General features: G+C 47.0%; 1 protein-coding gene across 14 annotated transcripts in view; it reads left to right on the top strand.

The window, feature by feature from the left end:
• PAPPA2 (pappalysin 2) overlaps positions 1–18,047 on the top strand; it is a 381,240-nt gene that overhangs the window by 140,257 nt on the left and 222,936 nt on the right. Inside the window, exon 1 of one of the 14 annotated variants that reach the window (XM_056532023.1) lies at positions 6,094–6,211. The exons of the other annotated variants lie outside the window; for them this stretch is intronic. The gene's annotated coding sequence lies outside the window, so the exon portion shown is untranslated. Of the gene's footprint in view, positions 1–6,093; positions 6,212–18,047 lie in introns of those variants that run through there. 14 annotated transcript variants of the gene reach the window in all.

Here is an 18,047-nt window from a genome sequence, read left to right as displayed (position 1 = left end):
AATGATTCCACCTAGTTTGTTAAACCTGGGCCAATATGTCTGAGCCTTCAAGGTGTATGTGAATGCACATTGCAAGGATTTGCCATCACTTTCTGATTGGTGGGGGTTATACCTGAGAACCAAGATGTGCAGGGAACTGAAGCATGACCCCTTCACTTAAATGGAACTTTAATTTATTTTCCTGCATGCATAGCCAGATGGCCAGGAGCACCACTCTGCAGGAAAAAAATTGATGGATGTATACTTTATTTTGGAAGGCTCGAAAGCACAGGTACCTGTGTTCTGGTGTCCCGCAAAATTGTAGTATATGCTCAGAAATGGACCACACATAGGACCAGATTTATCAAACTGTGTGAGAGAAAAAATAGAGTGATTTTCCCACAGAAACCAATCACAGCTTAGGTTTCACTTTACCAGAGCTCATTAGCTGAGCTGTGATTGGTTGCTGTGGGAAAATCTCTCTATGTTTTCTCTCAGACAGCTTGATAAATCTAGGCCATAGTCACTAAATTATGTATAACACTGCCTAAGAACGCTAAAGTTGTGTATAACACTGCTAGGGTCAAATAGTAAACCCCTTAAAGGGGGACTTCCCTGGAAAATATATATTTTTCAAATCAACGGGTACCAGAAAGTAAAACAGATTTGTAAATTACTTCTATTTATCCCCTTAAGCACCAAGAGTTTTTCTGTTTTTGCACTTGTGTTTTTTCCTCCTTACCTTTTAGAAATCATAACCCTTTCAATTTTGCACCTAAATAACCATATGAGGGCTTTTTTTTTGCGCCATAAATTCTACTTTGTAATGATGTCATTTTACCCAAAAATCTACGGCGAAACGGAAAAAAAAATCATTGTACGACAAAATTGAAGAAATAACGCCATTTTGTAACTTTTGGGGGGTTCCGTTTCTACACAGTAAATTTTTTGGTAAAAATGACACTTTATCTTTATTCTGTAGATCCATACGATTAAATTGATACCCTACTTATATAGGTTTCATTTTGTCCTACTCCTGGAAAAAATCATAACTACATGCACAAAAATTTATACTGTCACGATGCCGGCTGGCAGGTAGTGGATCCTCTGTGCCAGAGAGGGATTGGCGTGGACCGTGCTAGTGGATCGGTTCTAAGTCACTACTGGTTTTCACCAGAGCCCGCCGCAAAGCGGGATGGTCTTGCTGCGGCGGTAGTGACCAGGTCGTATCCACTAGCAACGGCTCAACCTCTCTGGCTGCTGAAGATAGGCGCGGTACAAGGGAGTAGACAGAAGCAAGGTCGGACGTAGCAGAAGGTCGGGGCAGGCAGCAAGGATCGTAGTCAGGGGCAACGGCAGGAGGTCTGGAACACAGGCTAGGAACACACAAGGAAATGCTTTCACTGGCACGATGGCAACAAGATCCGGCAAGGGAGTGCAGGGGAAGTGAGGTGATATAGGGAAGTGCACAGGTGAACACACTAATTGGAATCACTGCGCCAATCAGCGGCGCAGTGGCCCTTTAAATCGCAAAGACCCGGCGCGCGCGCGCCCTAGGGAGCGGGGCCGCGCGCGCCGGGACAGGACCGAGGGAGAGCGAGTCAGGTACGGGAGCCGGGGTGCGCATCGCGAGCGGGCGCTACCCGCATCGCGAATCGCATCCCGGCTGGAAGCGGAATCGCAGCGCCCCGGGTCAGTGGAACTGACCGGAGCGCTGCAGTGAGGAGAGTGTAGCGAGCGCTCCGGGGAGGAGCGGGGACCCGGAGCGCTCGGCGTAACATATACATTTACAATTGTCCTTTTCTGATCCTTATAACTTTTTTATTTTTTGCATATGGGGCGGTATGAGGGCTCATTTTTTGCACCGTGATCTGAAGTTTTATTGGTACCATAATTGTTTTGATCTGACTTTTTGATTGCTTTTTATTCATTTTGTTATGGTATAAAAAGTGACCAAAAATATACTATTTTGGACTTGGGAATTTTTTTGTGCGTATGTCATTATGCCTTTAACCGTGTGGTTTAATAATGATATTGTTACGCCGAGCGCTCCGGGTCCCCGTTCCTCCCCGGAGCGCTCGCCTCATCCTTGTTGCTGCAGCGCCCCGGTCAGATCCACTGACCGGGTGCGCTGCGGTTCCGCCTCCAGCCGGGATGCGATTCGCGATGCGGGTGGCGCCCGCTCGCGATGCGCACCCCGATCCCCGTACCTGACTCGCTCTCCGTCGGTCCTGTCCCGGCGCGCGCGGCCCCGCTCCCTAGGGCGCGCGCGCGCCGGGTCTCTGCGATTTAAAGGGCCAGTGCACCTATGATGGTGCCTGGCCCAATCTCCCAATTACCAATTAGTGTGATCACCTGTGCACTTCCCTATATCACCTCACTTCCCCTGCACTCCCTGGCCGGATCTTGTTGCACTTGTGCTTAGTGAAAGCGTTCCCTTGTTTGTTCCTAGCCCGTGTTCCTGACCTCCTGCCGTTGCCCCTGACTACGATCCTTGCCGCCTGCCCCCGACCTTCTGCTACGTCCGACCTTGCTTCTGCCTACTCCCTTGTACCTCGCCTATCTTCAGCATCTTCAGCAGCCAGAGAGGTGAGCCGTTGCTAGTGGATACGACCTGGTCACTACCGCCGCAGCAAGACCATCCCGCTTTGCGGCGGGCTCTGGTGAAAACCTGTAGTGGCTTAGAACCGGTCCACTAGCGCGGTCCTCGCCATCCCTCTCTGGCACAGAGGATCCACTACCTGCCAGCCGGCATCGTGACAGTAGATCCGGCCATGGATCCCGCTGAGGTTCCCCTGCCAGTTGCCTCTGATATCACCACGGTGGTCGCCCAGCAAGCCCGACAGATCGCCCATCTAATCCACCAGCTGTCGGAAGTGTCCTCCATTATGCACCAACTTCAGTCGCAACTTCATCAGCAATCTTCTCCTCCGCCAGCTCCTGCACCTCCTCCGCAGCGAGTGGCCACTCCTAGCCTCTGCCTGTCCTTGCCGGACAAATTTAATGGGGACTCTAAGTATTGCCGTGGCTTTCTTTCGCAATGTTCCCAGCACTTGGAGATGATGTCGGACCAGTTTCCTACTGAAAGGTCTAAGGTGGCTTTCGTGTTCTGCCTTCTGTCTGGAAAAGCCCTGTCATGGGCCACACCGCTCTGGGACCGCAATGACCCCGTCACTGCCTCTGTACACTCCTTCTTCTCGGAAATTCGAAGTGTCTTTGAGGAACCTGCCCGAGCTTCTTCAGCCGAGATTGCCCTGCTGAACCTGGCCCAGGGTGTTTCTTCCGTTGGCGAGTACGCCATTCAGTTCCGTACTCTTGCTTACGAGTTGTCCTGGAATAGTGAGGTTCTCTGCGCGACCTTTAAAAAAGGCCTATCCAGCAACATTAAAGATGTTCTGGCCGCACGAGAGACTCCTGCTGACCTACATGAACTCATTCATCTTGCCACTCGCATTGACATGCGTTCTTCCGGATGGCGTCTGGAGCTCCGCCTGGATATGGACTTTGTTCGCACGAAGCGTTTTTTCTCCCCGGCTCCTCTCTCCTTTGGTCCTCTGCAATCTGTTCCTGTGCTTCCCGCCGCGGAGGCTATGCAAGTTGACCGGTCTCGCTTGACACCTCAAGAGAGGACACGACGCCGCATGGAGAATCTCTGCCTGTACTGTGCTAGTACCGAACACTTCCTGAAGGATTGTCCTATCCGTCCTCCCCGCCTGGAAAGACGTACGCTGACTCCGCACAAAGGTGACACAGTTCTTGATGTCAACTCTGCTTCTCCACGCCTTACTGTGCCGGTGCGGATATCTGCCTCTACCTTCTCCTTCTCTACTATGCTCTTCTTGGATTCCGGATCTGCAGGAAAATTTTTTTTGGCCTCTCTTATCAACAGGTTCTACGTTCCTGTGACCAGTCTCGCCAGACCCCTCTACATCTATTGTTTTTACAATAAAAGATTGGACTGTCTCGTGCGTTTTCACACAGAACCCCTCCTAATGTGCATCGGACCTCATCACGGAAAAATTGAGTTTTTTTTCCTCCGGTTCTTTGGCCCCAAGAAGAGGGGGAGACCCAAGGGGGGGGGTACTGTTACGCCGAGCGCTCCGGGTCCCCGTTCCTCCCCGGAGCGCTCGCCTCATCCTTGTTGCTGCAGCGCCCCGGTCAGATCCACTGACCGGGTGCGCTGCGGTTCCGCCTCCAGCCGGGATGCGATTCGCGATGCGGGTGGCGCCCGCTCGCGATGCGCACCCCGGTCCCCGTACCTGACTCGCTCTCCGTCGGTCCTGTCCCGGCGCGCGCGGCCCCGCTCCCTAGGGCGCGCGCGCGCCGGGTCTCTGCGATTTAAAGGGCCAGTGCACCTATGATGGTGCCTGGCCCAATCTCCCAATTACCAATTAGTGTGATCACCTGTGCACTTCCCTATATCACCTCACTTCCCCTGCACTCCCTGGCCGGATCTTGTTGCACTTGTGCCTAGTGAAAGCGTTCCCTTGTTTGTTCCTAGCCCGTGTTCCTGACCTCCTGCCGTTGCCCCTGACTACGATCCTTGCCGCCTGCCCCCGACCTTCTGCTACGTCCGACCTTGCTTCTGCCTACTCCCTTGTACCTCGCCTATCTTCAGCATCTTCAGCAGCCAGAGAGGTGAGCCGTTGCTAGTGGATACGACCTGGTCACTACCGCCGCAGCAAGACCATCCCGCTTTGCGGCGGGCTCTGGTGAAAACCTGTAGTGGCTTAGAACCGGTCCACTAGCGCGGTCCTCGCCATCCCTCTCTGGCACAGAGGATCCACTACCTGCCAGCCGGCATCGTGACAGATATATTTTTATAGTTTTGACATTTACCCATGCGGCGATACCACATATGTTTATTTGTATTATGTTTATATAATTTTTTATATGGAATTTGGGAAAAGGGTGATTTAAACTTTTAATAAGGAAGGGGTTAATGTGTGTGTTTTTAACTTTTTTTTTTTTTTTTTACACTTTTAGTCCACTTAGGGGACTTTTACCAGGAATCATTTGATTCCTCATACAGATCAATGTGGTTCGATAGAACCACAATGATCTGTGTGCTCTGCACTCGATTGATAAAGCCTGGTCCTGCCAGGATTGGTGTCTCAAAATAGTGAGGAAGAAATGGCCACCTTTACCAGGCCTGTGCAAAAGGGTTGGGCCCACAGTGCTGGAACTGCTACTAACATGCTTACTGGCAGAGGACATGACAGGGTTTTTTTTCTCTACCCTATCCTCGTCCAATCATTCCTTTACAAGACATGTTTTATTTATTTATTGAAAAAGATTTATTTTTCATTTTTGGGGTGATGTGTCCCTCTCCATCTAGTCATGTGACTGAGAAACTACTAGCGAACTTTCACTCTCACAGCTAGAAATTCTGTTTTTATTAAACCCAGAAAATGCAAGTAACATGGGGTAAAAGGCCTAGTCAAATTTCACAACTACAAGTGGTCCTCTTTTTCTATTAAAAGGGTTATCCACGGGTAGTACTAGTGACTAAGAAGAGCGAGCCAAAGTCACAGAACCCGGTTTTGCTTGAAAATGATGTTTGCAGAACATTAGAACTTTGCCAGGTTCACTTTGCGCAAGCCTGGCAACGGTACTTTATAGGAGAAGGTATGAGGAATACATGGAGTTTTGGTGCCATTTCAGCATAAGGTGAGGGATTTGTAACACTGACATGATGTCAGAGTAATCCATAATACTTTTCAGCTAGCAGCAAAATCACATGATGGCAGGTTAGCCAATCATTGCTTGCATACAGCTCTCAGACCAATCAGGAGACAGCATATGGGTGGGTCTAAAAGGAGTGATAAAACCCGAAGCACTGTGTTGCAGCTGCCATCTTGGTCAGACAAGCAGCGAGTGCACAGAATATTCACTGTGGAACTACAGAGACCATCAATAAAAACTATGGGGGAGATTTATCAAAACCCGTCCAGAGGAAAAGTTGCTGAGTTGCCCATAACAACCAATCAGATTACTTCTTTCATTTTGAAAAGGCCTCAGAAAATGAAAGAAGCGATCTGATTGGTTGCTATGGGCAACTCAGCAACTTTTTCTCTGGTCAGGTTTTGATAAATCTCCCCCTATAACACTAGGAAACAAAACAATTTGAGCAAAGCATAGTGCAGTGGCCTGGAAATTCTCTGTGTGTAAGAAAGATAGTAATTTCACAAAAATTTGAAATTAATTCACAGCTACAATATAACTTCTTTAGGTAGGTATCATTTGGAAAATGTCCTTTTACTTTTTAGTATATTTTATAAGTTTATGAATTTAGCAGCAATTTTCAATAACATTTAAAAATGTTAATTTTTGGTACTAGTTCATTCCTGAAATGGATTTAAAGGGGTACTCCCATGGAAAACCTTTATTATTATTTTTTTTAAATCAACTGGTGCCAGAAAGTTAAACACATTTGTAAATCACTTCTATTAAAAAATCTTAATCCTTCCAGTACTTTTTAGGTGCTGTATACTAAAGGGAAATGCAAAAAAGAAATACATTTCCTCTGATGTCATGACCACAATGCTCTCTGCTGACCTCTGCTGTCCATTTTAGGAACTTTCCAGAGCAGCATATGTTTGCTATGAGGATTTTCTCCTGCTGTGGACAGTTCCTAAAATGGACAGCAGAGTTCAGCAGATAGCACTGTGGTCATGACATCCGTGGAAATGCATTTCTTTTTTGGATTTCTCCTTAGTATACAGCCCCTAATAAGTACTGAAAGGATTAAGATTTTTTAATAGAAGTGATTTACAAATCTGTTTAACTTTCTGGCACCAGTGGATTTAAAAAAAATAAATAAATAAAAAAAAAAAGGTTTCCACTGGAGTATCCCTTTAAGGGGCCTTTATTTTAGAAACACTTAAAAAACACCATATTAAAAAAAAAAAGATGCTCTTCTTGTATATTAATATTAATAATATTATTAAACCTATAGATGTGTCAAAGAAATTAAAGCAAAGCGGAGGAGGAATATAGCGTTGAGAGAGAAATATTTATTCCTCTAACTATCCCAATATATCCCACATGTGACCCTAAAGTGCTATTTGACCAAGTAGATTTTTGTACCTCATTTTATGTAGGATAGAAAATGTGTATAAGTTATAATTTATGTAAAGACACAACTTGTGACCAGAAGTCCATCATGTATGGTATAGATGTTGAGCCTGCCATCTCAGGTGTGATCCAGACAAATGTATGTGAGTGACGGTGCATACATGGGTCACGCACCCAGCTTGGTGAATGTGCTATGAGCAGAGATGTACACAGTTCTGTGTGTATAACCACTTACTGCAGTACTTTACATACAGAAGCAGGGAAGAGACAAAAATCTATGTACAGATTTTCTGGGGTGCACTGTGACAACAGTATAGGGCACCATGAAAACAGAGTAGCATGCCACCTATGTGTTTGGCAGATGCTAGATTTATAAGCAGTCCCTAGATCCTTGTGTCCTTACAAACATCTACAGTAGGTGAAGTATCAATGTAAAAATTAGTCTCTTTGGTGTCTTGGAGTCTCTTGTTTCCACTAAAAAAGTTCAATGTATGACTTTAGTAGACATTTCTGCTAGGGTAACCAGCTGACTCCCTTCGGCAAGAGTAATCTAGCTATACAGTCCAAAAAAGTAGATAAAAATAGACTGGGTTCGGCAATGAAGTACGAATGAAGTACAGGCGACTGAAGTACGGCGAATGAAGTACTGTAGGAAATGTGATCTGCAGTCTTTACCTGAAACCGCAACAGGGCTTTCCCACGGTACTCAATCACAGAAAGCAATGAGCAAATGGAAAATCCTTAGAAGAAGAAGCGAGGAGGCACTCATAGCTATAGCCAAAATGTATTCAGGTCTGGTCACAGATACTACATAGGCCGACCTATTGGTCGGCCTATGTTGTATCTGTGACCAGACCAAAATAAATCTTGGCTATAGCTACGAGTGCCTCCTCACTTTTTCTTCTAAAGATAATCTAGCAATGCTGCCACCGATAGGTCGGCCTATGTTGTATCTGTGACCAGACTGGACTAAATCTTGGCAATAGCTACGAGTGCCTCCTCGCCTCTTCTATAGATTATCTAGCAATGCTGCCACCGATAGGTTGGCCTATGTTGTATCTGTGACCAGACTGGAATAAATCTTGGCAATAACTACGAGTGCCTCCTTGCTTACATGGAATACATGGAAAGGAGAAGGCTTACTACTGAAGGTTTTAGGAAGGATTTGTAAAAGTCTAATATTCTCTGCCTGTGGTTTTGGACGTTTTTCTGAAAATTGTTGGGGAGACAGAGCTTTAGAACCAAGCTGTGCAATATTCTACAGGGAAAACTGTTTAATGGATAGAGTGGTTCTACAGATTTGGCTGTAGACATTGAGATGTCTCTCTAAAAACTAAAGCTGGTGAGACCTCTCCAGTTGCTAGACTCCCTGATTTGTCTCCAGTGCCAGTTACCAATCATGGCCAATCTTCTCTTTGTGATGATGTTTGACCATCACAATGATCACAGATTTTTGGCCTAATAGGCATAATGGACAAAACTCATTTTGGATAGCTTTAGGCTCTCTACTAGACTTTTACATGTAAAGTTGACCTAACTTGACCTAACTAGTCCTGTTAGCTGTTTCGAAATCCAGCAGTCCCTGTAAATATTACCATGTAGTCCACAAGCAAATTAACTTTTAAGGGCATCCAAAAACACACTGACTGATCTTACGGAGTATACCCAAGGCTGGGTAAACTCTAAAACTAGGGCAGCCAAGAGACCTAAATATGACACCTAAGGTTGGTTTGATATGCATATATGTCATGGGTCCAAAAAGCTTCTGTTTGCTTCTTGATAAAGTAATGTGAATGGCACCTGAATGATGAGTGTTTTCACTCGATCTGTGGCATCAATTCTCATAAATGGGGCCTACTGCGGGTTGGCAACAAGTGCATTTTAAGTGAACTAATCTTTGCCTTTTACACAAAATTCTAATTTTACTTTACAACAGAAACTTTTGGAGCAAAAGCACAATATTTGTCTAGTTATATTGCACGTCTGTTGACTCTGTTGGATGACTTTTTAGTATTCTTGGACAGACGAATATGGAAACAGAAAATGTTGACAGCAGTGGTGATCCTAAAATTAGGTGGACCGAGGAGCTTGTCTCAGGTAGCAGTAAATTGTAGGAAATGAACTTTAAAAATGTTTTTTTTTTTTATTTGTAATCTTTGATTTAACATTTTCTTCTTACTAAATGAATAATTTGTGGCACAAAAAATTATTTCCTAGAATGTAATAATGAGAAGCAAGGATAACACTAGACAGCATCATAGTTTACAAAGGCAAACAGAACTTCTAGGGCTACACACTCCCAACAATTCACACTGTAAGATAGAAATTGCTTACTTGCTATAGTCTTTTGTATGAATAGCTAATTATGGTATTCCATTCCTATTACCCAATATGCCCTAATGTGGTGCCCAGAGGCGTAGCTTGTAGCTTTTGGGCCCTGATGCTGAATCTGCAACAGGAGCCTGTATGGCAATTATAATACTGGTCTCTTATGAGGAAGATGTGCTTTGGGGCCCCCCTTAGGCTCCAGGGCCCCGGTGCGACTGCTACCTCTATATCTATGCCCCTGGTTATGCCCCCGAGGAGGATCGGAGTGGTAGTGCAGGGCAGCTGATTGGTAGTAGTCCTCTAGCTGAATCTTGTGTCATGTCAGCTTTATGGTCTGGCTTAACCCTGTATGTCCCCCTGGGGCCAGTGGAACTTTAGCAATTGGGGTCTAAACAGTTAGGGAAGTCCCTGACCTGGGGGTGCACTATGGTGTATAGCCTTGGTGTACTTGTGTTGGTTCGGGCAAAGAACTTGTTCCAGACACATAGGAAACCTTGAAAAAAGGAACAATTTTACTTGAGATTGTCTGTGCACAGCAATACAGCACAAACTTTACACAGTATTTAGGCTGGATACATGAGATTTAGACAGCGTTCCCTTGAAAAGCCTTAGTAGCAGAAATACTTAAGGAACGTCTCTAGGGCTAGAAGCATTTTTTTGTGTTCTTGTAGGATGTAGACACAGTCCAGTTAGATAAACTCTACTAATAAGGTCTTCATAGCTTGGCACATTGCGGTAAATGTGTAGAATATTTTCACTCAAGGTTAGCTGCGTTACGATTACCTATTGCAGGGCGTAAGATGAAAAGGCTGTAAATAGAAATGTGAAAGCCCTGTAATACATTAGACAAGTTAAATTCACAATTCCTGAACAGGATTTAGCTATCAGGTGTGATAAAGTGGCAAGGAAAGGGTGTATTTCCTTGGCTCACTTTGCAGAAACCTTCACTTGGGGCCTAATTAATGAGTCAGCAGAGAGGGGAGGTCTTCATAAGGAAGAGACTCAGTGTGATCTGGGCTCTGCCTAGGAAACAGTAGGCTGACTGTAAGGGGGAGACACGGGCCCCGTTGAGGAAACACACACAGGAGCTGTGAGTGGTCCAAGTACTGGTTTTAACTGTGAGTAACAGGTTGCAGGAGGCACAGGTTTTACTGGCTGAGGGTAGCTCACCAGTTAGTAGTCAGGACATACTGATACGTGTAGTCAGTGACCAGACGGTCTAGGATTTTATTTTGTTCCTATGTTATGTTTGTTTTTGCCTGCAACCTGTATAAATAAAGCTGGCGAGGCGCCAGACTTGTGTTATGAGCTGTTGTCTGCCGAGTTATTGACAGGAAACGTGTCCAGTGGCAGTGACCAGGACGATTCCAGAGCTGTCCCCGAGGTGGAAACCTTAAATTTGGTGGAGGGTGCGGGCAACACATTGCCAAGGGCAACCAATGGATGAGTTGCAGACAAGTCATTGCCAGGAGCCACCCGCTGCACGTTGCAAATTGGATGAGCCCAGCAGAGTAGTACAAGCACAGGACTGAGCCTGTGGTCAAAAGTTGCTAGAGGCAACGGATCGTGTTTTGGAAATGGGTCGACATCGGCAGGCCATTGCTGGGAGCAACCGACGTGGGCCACAACCGGTGGTCACAAGGATGCAGCCAAGGACCCGTCAGTTGTTGGTGGGCGGAATACCACTGTGGGTGGACTTGGACTGTTATCAGACTGTATCTCAAATTACGCCTGAGGTAATTCCATTGTGTGAAGTCCCGACCGGAGGCCGGTAAGACGATTCAAATTTACTTTGACACAAGTTTTGGCACAGTGAACCATATGATGGAGGTATGTGCCGAACTTACAGTGGTAATTGTACTGGGCAGAGACTTGCCGTATTTCTGGCAGTTGTGGGATGCCGAGAGTGCACCAGAGAATCCGTACACAAGAGTCCCGGAATTAGTGAAGACTGAGGTGTCTTTACTGGACTGTGTGAATGGTGCTGTAAATACTGAACCCATGCAGGCTGATAATGTTTTTGTTGAAAAACTTATGTTGATGTTTTAAGATGTGAAGAGTACTGTTGCCACCTCTGACAGGACAAAAGAAAACCTGTGTGAGCTAGCAATAGAAGGTAAAAAGATTATGGTTTTGTTAGAACCTAGATATGTAATAAGTCTGGTAAAGACCAGCCGCAGAAAGCCAGAACAAAAAAAAACAAAAATGTAGCCAGCACCTAAACCCAATACACGGGTGCAAGCTGCTGTGGCAAGTACAAAACATGTAAAAAAAAGAAAATGGCAGCAGCACACTTGGTCAACAAGATGGAGGCTCCGAGCACACTTTTTGATCAAAACGTGCCCCTCCATCCACCACGCGGAGGTGGCCTCATAACGCATGGGACCCTAACATTTACCCACCTCAGGCTGGGTGACATGCTGGATCCACTAACAACCCAAAACCACCTCCTGTTAAAATAGGGGAGGGGATGCACGGCTACAGATGGAGCCACTCCCCCCCAAATTGCACAGCAAAAACAAACAAAAAAAAATGTAGCCAGCACCTAAACCCAATACACGGGTGCACGCTGCTGTGGCAAGTACAAAACATGTAAAAAAAAGCAGAAAGTCAGACCCCGCTATAATGTCTATGCAAGCCGGTATTTGCGGTTAATGTATGTATTTCTACTCCCTATGGTATTATAGGTCACAAGGTTGCAATAGAACCATCCTTGGAGTATGATGTAGAACTGGGGAAGGATTTTCCGTTTTTTCAACAGTTGTGGGAAGATTGTCAGGGGACTAGAGCAGGAACACCTGATAGGCTCACAACACTTGACTTGCACCACACAGCAGGGGAAGGTAACTCAGCAGAAACTGAGGACAGGGAGTGTCAGCAGACCGTAGTTATATGTCAGGTGGGAGTGTGCTGAAGAACAGTCCGTGAGCCAAGTTAAAGAGGTGAGTTGAAAAGAAGCTACGGAGATGTCTGTGGAAAAAACAAAACTACGGAAAAGAGTACAGGTGGAGCTGGGTGCTATGCTTACGGACACAGACAGAGTCCTAAGTGAAGGAGATGTGGCGTCTGGACCAGAGAGGGGTTGTAACCAGGAAGGTTGAACTGCTGCACTAGATATTGTTGCAGACCCAGGAGCCCTAGTTGTTTCTGCCAGGCCGCGGATAGACTGTGTTAAGGCGAAAGAAAAGTCTGCCAAGGAGCAGAGAGACAGTTCAGAGGAAATGTTCGGGAATCACCCGGAGACCCAAGTTGCCGCAACCCCGAAAAAGGGGGAAACTTCACCTAGAGATGGAGAAGAGTTGGGTCGAGTGTCTGACAGAGGACAAGAGAATGTCTCAAGGTCCAACAGCGAGAGTGAGGAGACCACTGTGAGTAAAAAGTCTCAGAAAAGACGAGATGGCCTTGGGAAGAAACTGGAGCAGATGCAGAATCTGGAAGAAACCCTGCAGATGGTTTCTGTGATGTTGACAGAAAAAGAAGAAGAGGTACAGCGCTTGACAGAGGAGAGGGACAAAATGCTTGCAGATTTTAAGAAAGAGCAGGAAGCTAAGCTTCTACTGGAAAAAGTCATGGAACACTACAAAAGTGAGTTTGTGGCTCTGCAGGATGAACTGTCCCGCTCCCAGAGTCTGGTGACCAACAAGAAGAATGAAGTGGAGAGTCTGGCCAAGCAGATCTCCTTCCAGGCGGAAGAAGTGAGTGTTCTACATGGTGCATATCAGGATCTACGGTGTGACCACAAGGCTAGGCTGGTAACCATGGAAGAGCTGGAGAGAGAGAAAGTGATGATGGTTCATAAAGTGCAGAGCCTGGAAGCGCAGAACAAAATGGGCAGTAGGTCGCACGCAGCTGCTCGGTATTTGCTGGGAATGCAACTCTATGAACAAGAGGCACTGCTGGCGGACAATGAGCAGTTGAGAGATCAATTGCTAACTCTGGAAGATACTGTCATTGACTTGACAGAGTTGCTGGACAGTGAGAGGATGAACTCCGCTAAGCTCAAGAGTGAGCAGCGAAAATATTTAAAGATGGAAGAGGACATGAAGGTTCTAACAGAAAGGCTTTCTCTAAAAGTAGCAGAGTCTGAACGCCATGAGCTGAAACCATGTTAGAAGTCCTCTGAAGCTAAGACTGAAGTGAAACTAGGTGGGAAATCCTCTGAAGCTAAGACTGAGGTGAAACCAGGTGGGAAATACTCTGAAGCTAAGACTGAGGTGCAACCATGTGGGAAGTCCTCAGGCTGTGACGGAGGTGAAACCGTGTGGGAGGTCCTCTGAAGCTACAGAGATAAGGACGGTGGTTAGTGAAGTCACTGAGGCTTCTCTGAAGGAGAGCCTAGATCTAACGTAACAGCAGAGGTCTGGCAAGCTGAGGACAAAAGAAGACAAAGGTTGGGAGCATCTGTCTTCTCCCTACTAAGTCGCAAGAGCCCTGCACACACCAGGGTGAAGAACCTGGTGGTAAAGAGGGGTGACTGACCAAAGTGTATAACATGTATTACAGTAATTTGAATAAGCTTTTGACATGTTGCACAGATATATTTAGATTGGTCGGGGTCTCATTATTATTATTATATAGTGAGTAAAGTGCGTAACTGTGAGCTTCACTGTTGATTCGCTGCTGGATCTAATAATGGAACCCGTCTCCTGGAATCAGTTGAATTATGGGCCAAGATCTAAACTTTTGACATGTCCATGTGACCCTTGAAAGCTTATTTAAATGACAGTAACACTTTAAAGCTTCAGTAACTCAACATTCATCACCTGTTCTATGCAAAATGGGATACCTAGATACACAAATGGTTAACAATGGATGAAATAACAGACTGTGTCACCATGTTATTTGCTGGGGTCAATCCAAATCTTGAATATTGTATTCATATGTCTATACCAATACCCAGAACCTAACTTTAACCCCACACATAGATGGACACCAAACAGAACTTTTAGACCTTTTAATCCAAACTACATCCACAAGTCTGCAGTGCAGCACAGTTCAAAGATCGAAGGCTAAAAATTATTGCATATTATTCACAAGCTACTACCTACCCTAAAACCCTAAAACCTGTCAAGAAAAAAAGTTGCTGAGTTGCCCATAGCAATCAATCAGATCACTTTTTCAGAGACCTTTTAAAAAAAATGAAAGAAGCGATCTGATTGGTTGCTATGGGCAACTCAGTAACTTTTCCTCTGTTCAGGATTTAATAAATCTTACGAAATGTCCACATGGGACAGTTTAGAAGACTTAAAAGAAACTTCACTTGCGATGTACCTTTCAAACGAGAAGCAAGAAGCCTTAACACAAAATACTAGACTTAAAAATATTGACTAAATGTCCTTAATGACTATATAATAAGTCTTTACTGGCACAAGTCAGAGGCCTAGATAGACACACCCTCTTCCCATACGAACCCTCAATGAGAAAACAGACAAATTCTGTTAAGAATAGTGTAGTATCACCTGATAGTATCAAATGTTAAAAAGGATCACAAAAGAGTAGAGCAAATAATCCATAAACTCCTCCTGAATGACAAGGTTATAGGTCCCTACACGACTGCCTATCATTTATACGAAATACCCAAATTTAGGCATAAAAGTAACCCTTCCATCAAAAACAGACAGACAGACTGTGACACATGGCTGACTACGACCATTATAGCAATTGCAAATGGACTAACTTTCCAAGAAAAATTACTAAGATCCATTTTACCTCTAACAACTTTGACTGGGAGATCAATGAACTCTTTATTTGCATTAGCAAGATAGTAATATACAAGTTATCCAGTGTACCTGCCTAGGAAGGGGCATTACCCAGCAGGCTGTGACATCATCTGAAGCCATACAGGGAAGAACTTCCTCCCTTACTCTGCTACACATAGTCCATGGCAGTTCAGTGTGAGATGAGCTATGATTGGCTAAGGCTGCACTCCAGACAGCATTTCCTGATTTTGGACTTCTTCCAGGTCAGCAGGAGTCCAAAGTCAGTGCAAGAGATAGGGGAAATGGGCTCTGGACAAGTAGGGAGACACCTAGTGGCAGCTTTTTTAAACACAAATAAAACATAGAAAACTTTTTTTTCTTTTTTATTTAAACAAAGTACATTTGAAATATTTTTTTATTTACCATAAGGAGTGCAATAGCAAAAATGTCTTTTAATGAGAGTGCCCATTTAACTTAAGGAACACTAGACATACATCATATATAAACTATATTTTTAGTGCATATATATATGCAATTGTCACGATTCGGCAGGCTGGAGGTGGATCCTCTGTGCCAGAGAGGGATAGGCGTGGACCGTGCTAGTGGACCGGTTCTAAGCTATTACTGGTTTTCACCAGAGCCCGCCGCAAAGCGGGATGGTCTTGCAGCGGCGGTAGCAACCAGGTCATATCCACTAGCAACGGCTCAACCTCTCTGACTGCTGAAGATAGGCGCGGTACAAGGGAGTAGACAAGAGCAAGGTCGGACGTAGCAGAAGGTCGGGGCAGGCAGCAAGAATCGTAGTCAATATGGCAATAGCAGGAGGTCAAGTACACAGAATGGACAAACACAGTAAACGCTTTCTCTAGGCACTAAGGCAACAAGATCCGGCAAGGGAGTGCAGGGGCAGTGAGCAGATATAGTCTGGGAGCAGGTGGGAGCCAATTAAGCTAATTGGGCCAGGCACCAATCATTGGTGCACTGGCCCTTTAAGTCTCAGAGAGCTGGCGCGCGCGCGCCCTAGAGAGCGGAGCCGCGCGCGCCAGCACATGACAGCAGGGGACCGGGACGGGTAAGTGACCTGGGATGCGATTCGCGAGCGGGCGCGTCCCGCTGTGCGAATCGCATCCCCGACGGCCATGACAGTGCAGCGCTCCCGGTCAGCGGGACTGACCGGGGCGCTGCGGGGAGAGAGACGCCGTGAGCGCTCCGGGGAGGAGCGGGGACCCGGAGCGCTAGGCGTAACAGTACCCCCCCCTTAGGTCTCCCCTTTTCTTTGTCCGGTAACTGCCTCCCCTGGGATGAGGACACCGGGAAAGAATGGAGGGTTTCCTCAACGGCAGGCAGTACAGCAGGAGTGGGAATGGGGAGGGAGGGCAGAGGGCGAAGCCTGGCACGGGGCAGTGTGACACCAGGACGGGGGCCATGAGGAGGCACTGAGGCTTGCCTGACGGGACTGGGAGGGGGGGAGAGGCACTTCCTATGGCAGGCAGGGTCCCAGTTCTTGATCTCCCCGGTGGTCCAATCAAGGGTGGGAGAATGAAGCCGGAGCCATGGCAGACCGAGGAGGACCTCAGAGGTACAGTTGGGCAGTCTCGGCAGAAGAAGCTCGGGCAGGTTCCTCAAAGACACTTCGAATTTCCGAGAAGAAGGAGTGTACAGAGGCAGTGATGGGGTCATTGCGGTCCCAGAGCGGTGTGGCCCATGACAGAGCTTTCCCAGACAGAAGGCTGACTACGAACGCCACCTTAGACCTTTCAGAAGGAAACTGGTCCGACATCATCTCCAAGTGCAGGGAACATTGCGAAAGAAAGCCACGGCAAAACTTAGAGTCCCCATCAAATTTGTCCGGCAGGGACAAGCGGAGGCTAGGAGCGGCCACTCGCTGCGGAAGAGGTGCAGGAGCCGGCGGAGGAGATGGTTGTTGCTGCTGTAGCTGTGACTGAAATTGCTGTAGCTGTGACTGAAGCTGCTGTAGCTGCGACTGAAGTTGCTGTGTCATGGTGGTCAAGTACGACAGCTGGTGATCTTGTTGGGCGATCTGTCGGGCTTGCTGGGCGACCAGCGTAGTGAGGTCAGAGACAACTGGCAGGGGAACCTCAGCGGGATCCATGGCCGGATCTACTGTCACGATTCGGCAGGCTGGAGGTGGATCCTCTGTGCCAGAGAGGGATAGGCGTGGACCGTGCTAGTGGACCGGTTCTAAGCTGCTACTGGTTTTCACCAGAGCCCGCCGCAAAGCGGGATGGTCTTGCAGCGGCGGTAGCAACCAGGTCGTATCCACTAGCAACGGCTCAACCTCTCTGACTGCTGAAGATAGGCGCGGTACAAGGGAGTACACAAGAGCAAGGTCGGACGTAGCAGAAGGTCGGGGCAGGCAGCAAGAATCGTAGTCAATATGGCAATAGCAGGAGGTCAAGTACACAGAATGGACAAACACAGTAAACGCTTTCTCTAGGCACTAAGGCAACAAGATCCGGCAAGGGAGTGCAGGGGCAGTGAGCAGATATAGTCTGGGAGCAGGTGGGAGCCAATTAAGCTAATTGGGCCAGGCACCAATCATTGGTGCACTGGCCCTTTAAGTCTCAGAGAGCTGGCGCGCGCGCGCCCTAGAGAGCGGAGCCGCGCGCGCCAGCACATGACAGCAGGGGACCGGGACGGGTAAGTGACCTGGGATGCGATTCGCGAGCGGGCGCGTCCCGCTGTGCGAATCGCATCCCCGACGGCCATGACAGTGCAGCGCTCCCGGTCAGCGGGACTGACCGGGGCGCTGCGGGGAGAGAGACGCCGTGAGCGCTCCGGGGAGGAGCGGGGACCCGGAGCGCTAGGCGTAACAGCAATCTGTTGTTCCCTGTTATCAGCCACTTGAGACTAGGGAAAGCCTGACTGTAATAGTTATCTTACTTCCAGGAATCCCCTGAAATCCACCCTCACTACTTTATCTCCGGCTTTGAGAATCTTCGC

Source organism: Hyla sarda, chromosome 7 (genome assembly GCF_029499605.1).
Source record: "Hyla sarda isolate aHylSar1 chromosome 7, aHylSar1.hap1, whole genome shotgun sequence".
Classification (NCBI taxonomy): domain Eukaryota; kingdom Metazoa; phylum Chordata; class Amphibia; order Anura; family Hylidae; genus Hyla; species Hyla sarda.
The sequence above is the reverse complement of the archived record's forward strand: the minus strand, read 5'-3'. Positions and strand labels throughout refer to the sequence as shown.